Source organism: Trachemys scripta, chromosome 2 (genome assembly GCF_013100865.1).
Source record: "Trachemys scripta elegans isolate TJP31775 chromosome 2, CAS_Tse_1.0, whole genome shotgun sequence".
In the NCBI taxonomy this organism is placed as follows: Eukaryota; Metazoa; Chordata; order Testudines; family Emydidae; genus Trachemys; species Trachemys scripta.
Window position 1 is genome coordinate 147249368 of NC_048299.1, and position 14778 is coordinate 147264145.

Genomic DNA, 14778 nt, shown 5'->3' on the forward strand with positions numbered 1-14778 from the left:
AATTTTTATAGAATTCTATACAATAACTATAGATCCTTATTCCTTTAATCCTTACTAGATATATTTCAGATGGGTTCCCGACTTCAGATTGTTGATTGAATGGTGAGTTCTGTTTGAGAATCAGTGACATAATATGGCTTTTTAGTTATGAATTTACTTTGTATAGAAAAATATCATTCCCTTCTGAGAAGGGGCCTGATTCTGATCTCAGTTATACCAGTAACTCCATTGAAATCAGTGGATTTACACCAGTGTGAAATTAGAATCACGCTCAGCAAGGTGTGACGATGGTGGCACTGTTTTATTTTATACACCCTTATTAGTTGATTCTGCAGATGAATTCTTCCCTTAGTATATGTATTGCAATCATTTGAGTTACCCACTGGAAAACAGTTTAAGACATAGTATTTTACCACTTAAACTCACTTTTTGACCAATTTACACAACTGCAATGTTGTTGTGGTATTTGTGTGTGCAGAGGGTGGTATGTTTTGTTTTGTTACTTGAATGCATTCCACCTTTTGGCAACAGTGCTCCTAAAAATGAATGTTGTCATGGGGATTAAGGCGAGGACAGAATTTACCGGTCATGGGCACAGCTTCTAAAAAAGAACTGCATCATATCTCTAAGATCTAACTACCTATACAGTCTGCTAAACAAAATGTGGGAGACTAGGGGCAAAATTTCAAGAAGTAAATGACTTAGGAGCCTAAGTCCCATTTTCAAAAGGGATTTAGGCACCTTTGAAAATTTTACCTTAAATGCCGTAGAAAGTCAATGAGACTTAGGTTTCGAGGATCCAGATCCTCAAAGGTATTTAGGTGCCTAAGTCACTTTTGAAAATAGAACATAGGCTCTTAAGTAATTTAGACACTAATTGAAATTCTACTCAATCTGCAATAATTCCACTTGAGACTCCTTGTTATAACCACTGAATCTAGCAAAATTACCAAATTTTCTCCCTGATAGGACAATTTTGATTGTCCCAGCTTTCCTTCTATCACTACATGTATTCCATAAATAAGAGTAATTAGGCTAAATGTAATTTGAAACAAATTTAACTTCTCTTCAGTTGAAATTTAAGGTTGAGAACATTTTTACCATTTTCCTACATGAACATCTGACGTTTTCCCTAGAAACCAAATGCCCTAAAGACATACGGGATTGCTTATTCAGTTATGGCTGCCTTCCTAACTCATAGTTTTTAGAGAATTTATTTTTAATGACTTTATGCCTCTAGAAAATGCCAACAATATTGCTCATAAATCATTGTCCTTTCCTTGAGCTCTCCTGGATTAATATAAATTCACTTTAATTACATTTCTGGTTGGAGAAATTGCACTTAATCCCACCTGTTTTTATAAGTAGGTATTAAGTAGACTGCTTCAGGCCATTAAATAGCAGTGGTATAGGTTAATATTGTGATTAGATATAGATGAGCTGTATTGAGGGAGAATTTATATGCCACTAGGTATATATAAGGCATTTTAAAGAGGGAGGAGTTATGCTGTACAATTTTTCTTGACTGATTAATGTTTTCCATTTAGATCTAGATTACGTTGTATAAATTTGCCTATTGTTGTCTAGAATTATTAAACATTTGTTTGGTGTAAAAGGATGCATATTAATGGTGGAATGATAAATAACACAGCCCCCCAATCCTGAAAGCTGATCCACATAGATGTGATAGGGGGTAGATTAAATTTAAAGAATGCTAAAGAACAATTATGAGTTGTTAGTGAAGCCAGCTGCAACATCTGCTCATTTACATATGTAATCTGGTGAGTCAGCATTGCTCTGTGTCTAAATGGTACACCTCTCAGTCAGACATGAGCCAAGATGATGTCAGATACCTAACTATATTTTGGCCCAATCCTGTAAATTATTCCAGTCACATGGATCCCCATGCCATTTTGGAGTTTAACTGGAGTCTGAACAGTATCATTTCACACCCACTTTGCACTAGTATAAATTACTGCACAAGGTACAGCTGCGAATATGGTGAGTTGGCTTCAGTAAAGCTACTTCTGTGTCTGTGTACATGAGATCAGAATTGGGCCCAGTGGAAGTTTGGGCGTGGGAGATCTCCCAAAGTACCCAGCTTTTTACGGTTGTTGCCCCTGTTTTTGGCTGAATACCAAGCTGAGAAAAAATGTCCTATTAATATTTTATTTTTCTTTGGTGGCATATTTTGTCATGAGTAAACTCAAAGTACTGCAAAACAATATATATATTGCCAAGCAAACCCCGCAGCCCAAGGAATAAGAAATAAAGCTGTGCTCCAGAGATGCTAGCAAAATCTTACCAGCTTTTCTACAGCATAATTAGTAGCATAGCTCCTTCCAATCACCAATCTCCTTAGCTCTGTCCCCAGGCCGTAGTTTGCCCACTTCTGGTGTAGACCAACCTTCAGTGCTTTCTCCCCCATTGCTAAAATGGGGATATAAATGCTTACATTCTCCCACCCTCTGTCTGTCTTGTCTATTTAGAGTTTAAACTCTTCAGGACAGTGACTGTCTCCTACTATATATGCTTAAAACAATGGGGTCCCAGCCTATAGGGCTGCTGTAATACACCTCTACCTCGATATAACGCTGTCCTCGGGAGCCAAAAAATCTTATCGTGTTATAGGTGAAACCGCATTATATTGAACTTGCTTTGATCCGCCAGAGTGCACAGCCCCCCCCCCCCCCCCGAGCACTGCTTTACCGCGTTATATCCGAATTCGTGTTATATCGGGTCACATTATATTGGGGTAGAAGTGTACAAATAATACATTATAATAATTGGGATTCGTTCCTATTAAATTCTATATAATTTAGCATAAAGGGAGTCAACACAAGATTTTTCTGCTTATTTCCAGACCAAAAGGTCCAGAGTCCGAATTGTCAACCCTTTTGATCTTTCACTTAGCAACACAAGTCTGTGCCTATACAGGCAAAGCCAAGAAGATTTGTAGAGTTTTGCCAGCCTGGGTAATGGAGCTTGTTAGAACAGAGTCTGCTTTTGCTTTTAATTTATTTAAACCTCACAAGAGGGGAGACTCTAAAGGCAAATGACAAAGTTTCAAAGTCCATTACGACTGTGTAAGTTGCGTGATATGATCATGTCCCCCTATAGGGGGTGGGAAGAGAGGAGATGGAATGGCCCAGAGTAGAAAAGGAAGATGTACCCCAGTTCTGAGCTAATGAGAAGGAAATGAGATATTGCTCTGCAAACTCACAAGCAGATATCTTCTTTGATTAGAAGGAATAACCTGAGCCCTTGATTTTTACAGATTGTGGTCTACAAAAGGCATTGTGTAAAATCAGATCTGATTGTGAAGTAGAGAGGCCCCGAACGTAGGGAGAGGAAGAAAAGGGCAAAGCCTAATTTATGCCACTGTGGGGGCAGTAAGGGTTAGTGAGTAGGGCACTTAATTAGCACACAGGATTCTGTTCCTGCTAGGAGAATGAGGAGTACTTGTGGCACCTTAGAGACTAACAAATTTATTTGGGCATAAGCTTTCGTGGGCTAAAACCCACTTCGTCCTGCTAGGGTAGGTCACTTTCTCTCTTTCCCCACCCCCACCCTCTGATTTGGTTTACGCATCATGCTTCCAAACAGGAAGGTTACTTTTGTGTGCAAGGCACTGTATTGGAAATCAGAGATCTGCCATAGATTTCCTGTGTGACTGTAGACACATTTAACTTCAGTTCCTTCCTTGAAAAATGAGGGTAATAACACTTCCTTTGTTTAGACTGTAAACTCTTCCGTGCAGGTACTGTCTCTCACTAGGTGTTTGTAAAGTCTCTAGCACTATGAGGCTCTCCTCTTGGTTGGAGCTTCCAGGCACGACCGAAATACAATGAATAAACTAAGAAGAAGTTAGGTAACTAAGGCCTGCTCTGCACTTAAAACTTAGATCAACCTAGATACATGACTCAGAGCTGTGAAAAATCTAGTTAGATCAATCTACGCCCCACTGGAGACGCAGCAACGGAGGAATTCTTCTGTTGACCTATCTATTGCCTCTTGGAGAGGTGGATTATCTACATTGACAGAAACACTCTGTCAATGTAGGAAGGATCAACACTACAGTGGCATAGCTGCAGCTGTAGCTCTTGTAGTATAGAGAGGCTTGGCTACACTGGCGCTTTACAGCGGGAGCGCTCCCGCGGCAGCGCTTTGAAGTTTTGAGTGTAGCCACGGCCTAATTCAGGCCAGCCACTGGAGGTTTAAGTCTGAGGCTTGGTGACTGAGTGGGAAGTGCTCCCAAGTGTAAAGCAGCTTAATTGGAAATTACTATTTTTTTCTAACTATTAATCTACCTTGAATAAACCCTTAAATAAAATCGTACTTGGCATTTTGGTGAGATCATCAGCTGGTGTAAATTAGTGTAATTCCATTGTGATTTCCACCAGGTCAGGATCTGGTCCTTTACCACAAAGGAGCTCAGAGCACTTTAGAAGCAGTAAGCAATTAACCCTCATAACACCCCTGTATGGTAGATAAGTTTGATCATGACCATTTTACATGAGGTATTGAAAGGCCAAGCTATTTTCAGGGTGACAAGGGGCTGGTCTACACTAAGTGGGGGGGATCGATCTAAGATGCGCAACTTCAGCTACGCGTCGAAGTATCTAAGATCGAATTACCTGGCTGTCCACACGGCGCGGGATCGACGGCTGCGGCTCCTCCATTGACTGCGCTACCGTCGCTCGCTCCGGTGGAGTTCTGGAGTCGACGGGGAACACGTTGGGGGATCGATATATCACATCTTAACGAGACGCGATATATTGATCCCTGATAGATCGATTACTACCCGCCAATCCGGCGGGTAGTGAAGACGTACCCAAGGTGACAATGTGAGAATGTGGGTGAGCTGGAAATAGAACCCAGGAGTTCTGCTTCCCAGTAACCCGTTTATATAACTTAGAAAAACTCCCTTTCAAACATTGTTATTAAGAAGATCCACATAAGATCAGGACCCCGCTGTGATGGGCACTCAACAAACACATAGTATGAAAAGAGCTGTCCCAAAGGAGCTTACAGTCTCAGTCTAAACAGACAAAGGATCAGAGGGGAGGGGGCAAATGCACACAGAGAGGACACAACTTTCTCAATATAACTATGGAGATAGGTTGCAAAGCCAAGAACAGAACCTAGATCATCTGAATTCCAAAGCCTGTTCTTTGAATATTAGCCTCCAAATCCCAAATTTTTCTAGGTTCTGCCATTATTACTAGTGGGAAAAGATGAGAGACTATGAACGGAAGTTGTTTGGTTTTTTGTGGGGGGTTGGGATTGGCACGGAGGGGGTTAGCAATTAAAAGTAGGACAAAGGGGAACAGAACTCCTGGATTCTATTCCCAACTCAATGTGTGTCATTTGATGACCTTGGAAAAGCCACTCAGCCTTTCAATGCCTCATGTAAAATACAAGGTGAGTTTGATGACATGTTGCAAGCTGCTGACATGCATCCTTAGCTCAAAGTGGAAACCTGGCCTTGTTAGACTGGACTGTGGTGGTTGTTGAAAGTAGCATTCAATTCCAGTATGATCCCCACTCCCCTCTTGCTTCCATCCTTTGCAACTGCCAAGACAAGAACTGTGGCCACATTTCCCTCTACCAATTGTGGCAAATCCAAAGAGTTCTATAGTATTTATGTAATAGCAGCTAGGGACCCCTCACCAAGATCTGACCCAATTTCACTAGGTGCTGTACGTACATACAATGAGAGATGATCCCGAGCTTACAGTCTAAATAATGGCGGGGAGGGAGGAAGTATTAGTATTCCCATCTTACAGACTAGGAACTGAGACACAGAGAGCATAAGGGCTGGATTTTCAAAGGTATTTAGGTTCCTAAGGATGCAGATAGATACCTAGTGAGGTGTCCAAACGTACCTAAGCAGACAGGGCTGGCTTCAGGCACCAGCCCAGCAAGCAGGTGCTTGGGGTGGCCAATGGAGAGGGGCAGCACGTCCGGCTCTTCGGCGGCAATTCGGCAGCTGGTCCCTCGGTCCCTCTCGGAGCAAAGGACCCGCCGCCAAAGACTGAAGCGCCGGCGGTAGAGCTGATCGCGATCGCGGCTTTTTCTTTTCTTTTCTTTTTTTTTGCGCTGCTTGGGGCGGCAAAAACCCTGGAGCCGGCCCTGTAAGCAGATTAGGCACCTAACTCTGATTTAAATGGATGGGAGTTAGGTGCGTAGTGGGGTTTTAAAGTCACCTATCTTCATCTGTAGACATCTAAATACCTTTGAAAACTTTGCCCTAAGAAACTTTCTGCAGTTCACAAAGGAAAATTGTGGTAGCATTAGGAACTGAATGGAGATTTACTGGGTCCCAGTCCAGGGCCTTAACCCTAAGGCAACCCTTCCTCTTGATGCGTTGGCCCACCATTTCTTCTCTCCTGTCAGCACAGGTGATACCTCTACAGCTCATACCTTTATAGTTATGAAGCATTTGTTACAAAGTGTCATAGTCCCTGGGTACCGCTGCCCTTTCCGACACCCGTTTCTAGTCCCCCGACTGCACCCCTTTCAAATGCCAGCTCCGTGCCTCCACTTCACTTCTGGGTGGGATCCCACAATCCAACCACTCTCTGGCTGGATCTCCGAGTTTCACCCTGCCGTCTTGCCAACTTAGCAGGCCCAAAGTGCTGGGCAGCTGCAAAATTTTCCATCTGGGAGCCTGTGGACAGTAATAGTATGCAGTGACACAGCTTCTTCAGAACAAATCATTATTTAATTGCCAAAATGGTGCAAATGGATTTAAAACCTAAAGAGACCAACACATTACACACAATGCTACCTATATTAGGCATTCCACCTCAAGCCCCAAGGACTTAGCCTTGGTCCCCTCCCCCATTCTTTTGTGTACCCACATACAGCCTGCTTGTTGTAGACCCTGACTCTCAGGGTATGTCTGTGCAGCAGGGGTATATATATGCTCACTAGCTCTGACCTAAAATAGCAGCGTAACTCTAGCGGCATGGGCAGTGGCTTGGGATAGCCACCCGATCTCGGACAGGATTGTACTAGGGCAGTTAGCCCATGCCGCAGCCCAGGTAGCCATGGCTACATGGCTATTTTTAGAGTGCCAGTCTGTTCAGCACTAGCGTGTGCATCTCTTCCTGAGTTGGGAATTGCGCCTCCTGGCTGCACTGTAGATGTGCCCTCGGTCAGTCTGTGCCAGCCTGCAGCTGCTGGCAACTTCCCCCACTGCCTTTCTTCAGGGTACATCTTTCAGCTGCCAGATTCCCATCATAAATGGAGGTATGTCCGATATTAATAAGAAATAATACTTTCCAGTTCTCCACACTGAGGCTTAGTTGACACTTAAGTTCGATTGAATTGGCTACTTTGATCCGGGGTGTGAAAAGAACCACAACCTTGCCTGACCTAGTTCTGCTGCTCTAACACCCAGTGTAGACACAGCTGTGTTGACGGAAGAATGCTGCTATTAACATAGCTACCTTTGTTCAGGAAGGTGGTGTTCCTACACTGATGGAAAAGCCCCTTTGGTCAGTATAGGCTGTGTCTATGCTACAAGGTTTTGTTGGCAGAATGATGTAGCTATCTTAGTATAGCCTCCGTACTGTAGCCATACCCTTCATTTTTGGCAATCCCCAGAGAGCTATGTATTTATTTATAGGCGTGCTTGTCACTAGCATCTGAGGTGACAGGTAAACTGTTGGCACACATGCTTGTGACACAATAAACTCCTTTCACAGCCAAGCCTTGTGACAAATTCCTGTTGACAGCCCTCCTCCTGCATTGCTGGTGCCAGAAGAAGTTTGCAGAAATATGTACGTGAAATCATGTGAATCTTGAAGACATGAGAGTTGACAATAGAAGTCTTGGGGGTGGGGGGAAGGACCATGCAAATGAGGTACCATAATTGTTTATATAAATATGTGAATAGAAATGTGCTACTAGTACAGCATAGCTACTTTATTTCATAGTGAAAAGTCAGTCATATATCAATTAACCTTAAGCCAGATAAGTAGTTGAGGATTAATTTCCATGATAATATTGGAAACTCAGAGGATGCAGAGGATTTGTTGGAAACTATTTGAAATGTCGTTAATGTCCCTTTTAAATGCACAGAGAGAGAACAGAATTAGAGTGTAAATCCCCCCCCCCAAATATTCCCCCTCCCAAAGAAAAAACATAGGACCACTGAAGTCCAGATTCTCAGCTGCTGTGACTCAGCGTAGCTCCATTCAAATCCAATTTATACCAGTGGGGGAACCTGCCCTTGCTAATGTGGGAACAGCATGGTGATTCTGAACTGTTGTGCGCACAGGCAGGATGCTGATAGAATCTCAGAATATTAACCGAAGCCTTTCTGCAAATCAGTATTGCTCTACACTTGCATCCGGAGCAGGATGCCCCCTCAGATTGGGCCCATCCCTGCCATGGACAGAGCACCTTCTGCAAGGTCCCAAGTTTCTACATCTGCTGGCTTTGGCGGAAGCCAAGGGTGCTCAGTCCCTGGCAGGATCGGGCTCCAAAAGTAACTTTCCAGCAGTACTGACTGTTTACCCTTTTGGGCAAAGCACATCTTCAAAAAATGTAAATATTCCAAGGGCTAATTTATACCCTTGGCATTCGGGGAGACTTTTTGTTAAATGATTGACAGGTGGAATGATTAGCTGTTTGTAATCTCCTAATTAGCAGAAATGTCACTTGCATTTCACTGCCTTCTTGCAGTTTTTCCCCCTGAATCCTCTTTTAGCAGTTTTCCCATCACCCACTTGGCCAAAAAGTGTTACTGGGTGTACAATCAGGGAAGCCCTCGCAGGGAAACTGTCACAGCAACTGTGGGCTCTCAGGCAGTGTTTCTCAACTTTTTGGGGTTGGCCAACCCCTTTTTTACTATAAAAATGAGAGTAAAAACCTATATCAATTATAACCACAATAAGACCATATAATTGTGTGTGTTTTGGGAATTTGACAGAATACTTGAGCTTGAAAGGTAAGCAAGTGGGAGGAGTGGGAGAGCAAGATTTTCTCTGCTTTAGATGGGGGGAGGGAAATCCAGCTCCTCCTGACCCCCCAGATTGCCCTTGGGTTAAATTATTGGTTTTGCCACAGCTTTGCTGGATGATCTTGGGCAAGTCACTTCCTTATCCATGCCTCAGATTCCCCCATTTTAAATTTGGGATTAAATGGTAGTGACCTTTTTGTAAAGCACTCCGAGATCTATGGATGACAGAGTCCTGTGGCACCTTATAGACTAACAGACGTATTGGAGCATAAGCTTTCGTGGGTGAATACCCACTTTGTCAGACGCAGCGTTACTTGTTTAGCATTTAGGAAGACCTGGACTGTGCCAGGAGATTGTGCTACACAAATAGAAGGACCCTAGCCCTAAAGTACTAGATCAGTGGTTCTCATTTTTTTTCCACACCAGGATCCCCGCTTCTATCCACCGCTCTCATCTGGCTGAGAGTTAGTTAGGCAGCATCATATCGCCAACCCCTTCCCATTTAGCAGTATGAGAAGGGAAGGCTAGTTCTGACCCTCAGATGCAGAACACATATAATAACTGTTACAACTCCATAAGCTGTGCATGAATCTGGCCCAAAATGATGACTGTATGTTACCCCTTCAAGTCAGGGAAGAATCTTGAATCAAATATATTGGATATTTGCTTTCAAAGTAAGACACATTTTGTTCCCTTGGCTCCTTTCTTTCCAGACAGCTCCTAAAGTGTTTTTGTTAGAGGATGGAGAGAGAGGGAGATTATTTCACTGAACATGGTCATTTTGGGTCATAGCTTAAGTGGAAAGGGATAAGTACATCTGTCTTGCAGTACTCTCTCAGGCACTGTGACCCATGAAAAAGTGGCTTCCATTAGCCTCTGGCATGACATGAAATATGTGCTGTACAATAATAATACCTCAGTCCTTCTTCAGATTCCACTTTAAGGCCAGAAGGGACCATTATGATGATCTAATCTGATTTCCTCCACAACACAGGCCAGAGAATCTCACCCAGTAATTTCTGCATCATGCCCGCAACTTTTGTTTGGGCTCTAGTGTGTCTCTTAGAAAGATATCCAGTCTTGATTTAAAATCATCAAGTGATCCACCACACCCAGAGTTAAGTTGCTGGAGCGTTTTTCATCTGAAGATATCAAAGCACTTTACAAACATCCATTATGCCTCACCTTCCCTGGGAAGTGAGGTGCTATTCCTCTGGGTTTACAGTGCAAGGTTATGTTAAGCCTCAGAAGACTGGATCCGCAGCTGATGTAAATAGCCACCACTCCCTTGAGTTCTCTCCTTTCTGGATCTTGCCTATAAGGTAAGATAAGGCTCCACTTTAACAGAGCACTTAAGCATTTGCTTACATTCATCCCTATTCCAGCAAAGCTCTGGTGTGCTTAAATCCCCTTGATTTTAAGTTGAGCATGTGCTTAAGTGTTTTGCTTATTAGACTGAAGCACATGCTTAGTTAAGCACATAGCTTTGCTGCATCAGGGTCTGAAAAGCTGGTTCAAGGTCACACTGTGAGACAGTGGAAGAGCGAGAAATGGCATCCAGACCCTCCAAATCCTAGCTTCTTCATTTAACCCCTAGTGCATGCTTCCAAAAAGACATGCACATCGTTACAAGAAAACAACCATGCTGTCCATGTGTGTGGCACAGAAGGTAGAAGGAAGCAATATGTAGAAATCTATCGTGATGTCTGACTTTCTTTTGTGTTTATGCTATTTCACTTGGCTGCTACTGCAGTTGCAGAAACTCGGCTTCTGTTGTATAGATACTAAACTCTGTGCATCCCACGGTAATGGGTGCTGTGCAAGAAATGAAACATTATGCCACTCTTGCTAACATGTCTGTAGGAGAATCCATCAAAACCCATAGCTGTCCATTTATCGCTGCAGATGAATGGCTCAGTTAAACTGGAGAAGCCAAATTATATAAGAGAGATCTTTTGTCATTGCTGTTATATAAAGAGGAAAAAAGAGTGAGATGGTATTTTTACCCCTCAGTGGGATGCAGAAGCGCCTCTTCCTTCCAATTTTTATATAAATGGATTTCACATTACTCAAGTACAATGCACTGTAATGATTGGAAATGTCAGAGTGATTAGAGTAAGCTGGCATTTCTAAAGCATCCCACTACATGATCTGGCAAGAAGTTTCAAATTATCCTAAGCTACTAAAATGCCAAGTTTTTATCCCATAAATGTGACATAGGAATTTCTCTTTATGCAGGAAAGGCCTCTTTTGAGCTTCCTCTGATTATGTTATGTATGAAGGGCAGAGTTTGAGAGAAATGAAGGCACGTCAGGCGTTCTGGGGATGAAATGTCTCTCTTACGATAAAGAACGGTTTATTAGCTATACTTCCTGGACATCCTAGGTTCAGTTGATATGCTGTGATCATAGCAGTAAAGTTGCTATAAAAATTGAAGATAAAACCATTGAAGGGGATTTGTATAAATAATATTGTTGCCCCTTTTAACCTGAGCGGTTATCCAATATTCACAACCTTGCCGGATTGTCTCCCTTAGGACGAGAAATTGATGGTAGCAGTCAGGTATTTCTTTGGTGCAATACTCCTCATTTACAAAGAATGTAAACAAAAGCCTGTTTCCTTGAACACATTAGAAACAAGTGACAGGAGACAGTTTTCATGTTCAGAAATCCAAACTTGCCTTCAGAGTGAGAACTTTGCCCAAACGAAGCACTCTTGCCTTCCTCTTAGATTCACACTGATTTCTCCTGTCTGTTCACTTCATCCATGCTTTTTGGTTTGGTTCACATATATAGCTGCAACCAAATAAATGTTTCACCCCTTGTGTTGACAATCAATGTCCAGGGAAACCTCAGGCCAGATGGCTCAGCTGGTACTCAACTGAGTTGGTCACATTAATCTGTGCCTTGGGTGGTGGCTTCTATTGTTTCAGCTATCACTAAATAAAGGGGTGTTTAATTGCTCCCCCATTGAGTTTGAACGAAGGATGCTGAGTAAACTCATCAACTTCTACCAGGTCTGTGACTGATCATTGCATAGCAATATCATAGTGTCTTAAGGGTGGGATTTTCAAGAGCACCTGTATTGATTTGCAATGGGCATCTAACTGCTTAGCACTTTTGAAAATTCCTGGTGTAGTGAGGTTTAAGTAATTATTTCATGAGGGTGGAAGATACTACTGTGCATATTTTACACATGTGTAGACCTGCAGCACAGAAACCTTAGGTCACTTTCCCAAGGCCACACAAATCAATAGAAACCAGAGTCCTAATTTTCAGAAGAGCCCATATCCCATTTAGGCACCTAAATGAATTTGCTGTATTTTCAAAAGTACACAGCACCCAGCTGGTCCCACTCTTCACACCTAGGAATAAGGACTCTTTAGGGTGTGTCTGCCTGCAATGTAAGCCCAGAGTTAGTGGGACTCAAGTCAGCTGACCTGTATTATGGAACCCTTGGCTTCAGTGTCTACATTGTATTTGAACCCTAGGTTAAGAATTTGCTGACCCTTGCTTGAACCTAGAGCTCTGGCCTCCACACTGCAGTACACAGACCTTAGTCAAAGTAACCATATCCCACAGTTCCTTCTGCCCTCCCCCCCAGCTTGAAGTGTGGCTTCCCTAGCCCTAGGAACATGGTGCATTGTTAGAAAATGTTTATGCCCATCCTGCATGTTACCAGGAAGCCTCTCACTTTGCAAAAGGCTCAATAGGTTCGCTCTCCATTGCAAACCCATGAGGCTCTCCGACAGCATGCTTGCAGATTGGCAATCAGAATGGAATGGGTTATCGCTGACCTGAGCTGCTGCCCTTTGCCAAGAGCGATGGTAGGGGGGAATGGGCTTCCATTTTCAATAGAGTGGATTGCAGACAGTTGGGATAGAGAGGACTAAGGAAGTTGTCCCATGGAATCATGGGATACTTGCGGATGATGCTCGGGGCCTGAGTCAAGCAGGGCTGTGGCTACACTGCAAAACAATAGGGCTTGGACTCTAGGTCCCAGTTTGATTCAATCTTGAACCCTCCAGCTCTGCTGGGTCCTGGGACATTGGCTTTGAGCTCTGGGTTAGGGCAATTGCAGTGTAGATGCAAGGTGGGTTAGCTTGGAGCCCAGATTCCAGCAGAGGCTCACATTGCTGTGTAGACATACCCTTTGCGGCCAAACGGGAACTTCTGGTTTCTGAGTTCTCTTGAGAATCTGCTCACAAGAGTTGGAAATCCCAGTCTCTTGTTCAGACCACTATACACATCCCCTCCCAGGCTATCTTAGAAAAAAGGTAGCAGGGCTGTGGTCAGCACAAGCTCTCTTCTCAGAAAGTTCACCTACCCCAAGGGCAACTGAAAGGAAATGCAAAGGGCTTTGCGGAAACCAAGACATTAGAAATAATTTAATATCTATCTTAGGGTTTTCTACTGCTGTCCATCACCCTAGCATTTAAGCACTTTCCATGTAAAATTGATAGCAATAGTAAAGTTCCTTGTAACATCACGTTCACTATTTCATGCTTGGGATAAAATCTGTTTAGGGTATTGATTTTACTTTTATTATTTACTCCTTATTGGGGTTTTTTTTTGGGGGGGGGTAATAGGTTGAATTGTTTCAGTTTGGTTGGTTGCCTGTTAGGGAGTTTGGGGTAAAAAGGAGCGTCAATACAGTGAGTGGTGTTATTCTGGTGGAAAGGCCTGTGACCTAGAGGAAGGTTTTGCAGTATTGACTGAAAACAGTCACACACTGGATTTGCCTGATTTCCTCTGGAAGTCTGTAGCACAGGAGGATTGACTTGGAATGTCCTGAGCTCCCAACATGCACTGTCTTGGCTCTGTGGTCTGCAATTGTGATCTTGAAAATCAGAATGAATGTGTCACACAAGGAGAAATGCAGATCCCTACACTCAGCTCCTCAAAAGTAAAAGGAGAAAAAAAGACTCTTAGTTTGGCCTTTTAATTAAAGTCACTTATTGCTTTAAATTATTTCCCCTTCAGCTCCAATCCTGCTTTGAGAGTTATTCCTATCTCAACGATGAATCATAGTTGCTTGTGGGTGAGAGCCAGCTAAGCGAGAGACCTCAGAATGGATCATTACTGCGTAAGTAAGCAGAAAGCATAGTTTTCTCCTCTTCTACCACAAGAAAATTAAAGCTGTTTATTTCTTCCTGTTTACTGCGGTACTTATGAAATTGCTTGTAAAAAAATTATATCTTCAGTAGTGATCTGGGATTAAAGAGTCTCTCTGAATGACCCTGTAAGAAAGCAATGATGCAACTTATGCGGATCCAAATCCCCTGAGATGCATTCCATGACTCACCCCACACAGCTTGTTCTGTTGCCCATGATGGTATTCTCATATTTCTATTCCCTGTATAAAACTAGCTTTCGTAGCTGATGGTATTTAGCATTGGTCGATCATGGCTGCTAACTCCTAGTGACCTTAGTGTGGTGTTTAGATGTTGCTTGTAATTATTAGAACTGGGAGCACTGGCTATTGGAAGTCTGAAAGGACAGGAAACAGGAAGAAGGTGGGAGGAGTTGGGGACGCAGAGTGAGAGTTACAGAGGGTGCAGCTGCAGCTTGATAAAGAGGTTTCCACTTTAAAAATAAAGTCCTGTTGAAGTTGGTTAGTACCTTGCCTGGTTGATACAACACTTAGCTGGATGATCAATGACCGAACGTGACATTCACACCGGTTGCAGATCAGTAATGAATTTTATGCGTGCCCAAGGTACTAAATTTGACAAGGGGAAAAGAAAGATGTGAAGTGAAAAAGGTAAAGAGATGAACAAATGAATGGCTGGAGAACATCTGCAT